A 3,508-nucleotide genomic window follows, 5' to 3' on the forward strand; every position below is an offset into this window, starting at 1 on the left:
TTTGTCTCTAACCACACATAGTAGGTTTCCCATGAGAAAGAATGTTGTTGTTCAAGTTAGATGGGGGGTCAAGTTACCTCTTGATTTGCTTAACAGATGGGATGTAGGCAATCAGTCTAGCTTTTCAATGCTTAAATTGCCTTGCCTCTTTTTAGAGAAGGTTAGTATTGAGAATGTTGAACACATGAGAAGTGCAAGAAAGGGAAGCCCTTTTGTTAGTTCGCAACCTACCTTGGAAAGTCTGATGTTGCCTATAATAAGAGATGAAACAAATGAGCTTGCTCATATCATGGGAATTTTCTACTCTATGAGGAGACAACTTCATATACTGTAGACTAAAAATAGAGTGTTGAAGAAAGCTATGTAAGGGTGGATCAAAAATGGAGCCCGTGCCTTGCGACCATAGAAACACTATTTTCTCTCTAACATCTATAAGAATTGCATAAAAGTTTTGGAGTTGAGGTGATGTTTTTGAAAGGCTCGCTCTTCCACACAATAGCAGCATTCCCAAGCAAGTGTACAAACACAACAACACCATTCTCACCACCACCACTACTACTTTTGGGAAATGTTTAAATACCATCCCCGCTATTTGTTTGACCAAATTTACACACCATAAATGAAGCTTAGAATTACTTAGGTGGGGACTGATGTCTCTTTAACTAAAATTTTAAATTGGGAGCAATTTTCAGCCATACAATTTCCACAATCCATCATTAGTCATTTGATTTTCAGTGAATTTTGTGTATTTTTGGGTATTTGGGAACAAACTTAGCAAATCAAGAAGTAATAAATTCACAATAAACAAGAAAATGAATTCAGATCATTTCATGAAATGTGAACCAAGTAATGGATACAGTTTTGAAGAGTCTGAAATCTATTTTTAAAAAGTAAATTTTAAGAAAGGGATGATGTAGGTATCTTCATGTTTTTGTTTATGGATCTAGGATTTGGAATTTCCATCAAATGAGGAAAAAATTACTGCAAAATGATCATTCATACTTGTATGTCTATGTTTGGTATTCGAGTGCAAACTTTCTGATCTTATCGAGAAATAGATAGTGAAAAACAAAAGCATTCCATATCAATATATAGAAGTTGAACCAAAACATCAATGAGATGGATGAGTGGCGAGTTATTTTTCTCCCCATTACCTTACTAGAGGTAGAGTTAATTTTTCTCTAATACAATTTTAAGATTATGTTTACTTGAGCACTTGGAATAGGCTTTCTAGTTCCAAGGTAAGACTTTGTGAAGTTAGTCAAGTTATCTTCCCATTAGAGTAAAATGGATATAAGTTTTTCATGTATGTGCATATTACTTGATTATGTGGGCTTCCCTAGTAGGCCTCTTGTATGTATACCATTCCACAATAATAACAAAGGCTAGCAAGTTGATAAAGATAAGGATGGCCAGAAGCCAAAAGAAGTAATCTACGTGGCCATTGTTTAAGTTATCATCAGGAATCCATCCATTCTTTCCATGCCTAGTTGTAACGCTAACTACAATAGTTACCGGTAGACTACTCAAGTAATTCCCCAAGGCCATAATTGTAAGTGAAAGTGCAATGCATAAGCTCTGCATAGCATCAGGAGCTTGGTCATAGAAGAAATCAATTTGTCCAATTAAGGTAAAACTTTAGCAGCACCTATTAAGAAGTATCGAAGAATTTTCCAAAAGATGCTTATGTTAACCCTATGTTTTTCATCCTATAAAAACTTGTGTTCTCTTGCCAATTCAAGCATCCTAATTTCAACAATGGCAAAAACCACCATTAAAAAAATGGAGATGACCAAGTCAATGCCCATACATTGTAGTTGAGTAGAGCCCCTTGTATGGCCTATATACTTACGTGAAAATGGTACTATTATACGGTCATAAATTGGAACCCAAAATATGACACTAGGTGTATCAAAAAGGCCTAATGCTATAGATGGAATTTCAACATGTGGTCCCATTTGAACATCCATGACCTGCCCTAAGAAAACAAAAAAATTACTCATCTAACTATAGATAGTAGTAAATATGATCCCAGTTGCCCAAATTGGCAAAATGTGAATAATTGTCTTGAACTACTCAACTTGGGTCATAGTGTAGAGATGCCATGGATTGATGGGACTAGATTGATTTTTATCACTTGGTGTTTCTATTGCAGCTTTGTCAAAAACCCTATAGAAATTTAGTGTTAGTTAATTTACATTCCAATATACATCTTGCAGCAAAACAATATTGAGAAAAATTAGCAATCTTACAAGAATGTATCTATATGAGAAAGTTTACTGCTCCCTTGAATGACCAATTCTTTGTCTTGAACTTCATATGACAAAGATTTTTCATCTGGAACCTTCTCTTGCCATTTTCTAAATGATGCAACTATCACCTAAGCTATCTAAATCAGGGGACTTCCTCCTAGTTTTTGATGTCAGTATAAAGGGGTGCCTATCAAGAAAGTACATATTGCTATTCCCATGGCCGCAACAACAATTCCAAAACCTACTCCCCACCCAATATTCAGCTGGATCCAAATAATAACACTAAAAGCTATGAGAACACTAATGTTTATTGAAAGATAAAACCTGTTAAAAAATGAACTATTTTTCTTCTATTAAGACTATACAGATTGGATAGTTTAGAATGATTGGTATAGCCTAAAATTCTAGTGATGCCTTACTTTCACTTGAGCTATTCTAATTAATACCTTTGAACTTTTTTCCACATAGTTCATTGGATAACATTTGAAGATTCCTCTCATATAAACCTAAGCCCTACATTTAAAGTCCTATTTTTTTCAATATATAAATAAAAAATCATTAGTAGGCAAAAATACACTTTCTTTTCTTTCTATGTCTAGACTTTAGGCTTGAATATTCAATTCCAAGCCCTTTTTTGAAGGCCTTATTCATGCCTACTACCTTCTATCTAGTATCCCTTAAAGAGAACAAGATCTAAATGATCTGGAACTATAGTCAAAATTGAGTATTTGCATTGGATATCATGGGCCTTTAAAGCTTTAGAATCATAGATTAAACCCAATAAAAGCTATACTCTACATAGGAGATTGCAAATTTAAAACCTGTTGGTGAATGAATTGTACCTCGTTAAGACCATTTGCATGTGGTTGTTTGGAATCATTCAATGTTCCATCCTCTCCATTCCATGCAGCCATCATTCACTACTATCTAATCCTTACTACAGTTCCAATCCTTGTTTGATTATTTCCAGGAAACACACAAGATTTTTTCTTTAAAATGTTTTAAACAATTGGATAGCTTCATTGTCGGTAGATCAATATATGATGCCACCCATGAGGTGGATGCATTGATACATAACTCTATGGCATCGAGACCCCGGACTTCTGAATTGTGAAAAATGATTGATAGATCTTTATAGGAACTAACAAAATTACAAATAATTTTATTGAAGTTTTTGAGTAAGTGTAATGTTCATCTATCAGAAAAATAATATTAAAGAAAAATACAGCTAAGCCTAAAAAACACCCTTAAATAAT

At 34.1% G+C, this 3,508-nt stretch overlaps 1 pseudogene; it reads right to left on the reverse strand.

Moving 5' to 3' along the window:
• Positions 1 to 1,317: 1,317 nt before the first annotated feature.
• Positions 1,318 to 3,166, reverse strand: LOC149558061 (protein NRT1/ PTR FAMILY 8.1 pseudogene; annotated as a pseudogene).
• Positions 3,167 to 3,508: the final 342 nt, after the last annotated feature.

Source organism: Cupressus sempervirens, chromosome 5 (assembly GCF_028749045.1).
Source record: "Cupressus sempervirens isolate cs-2001-9-10 chromosome 5, ASM2874904v1, whole genome shotgun sequence".
NCBI classification, from domain to species: Eukaryota; Viridiplantae; Streptophyta; class Pinopsida; order Cupressales; family Cupressaceae; genus Cupressus; species Cupressus sempervirens.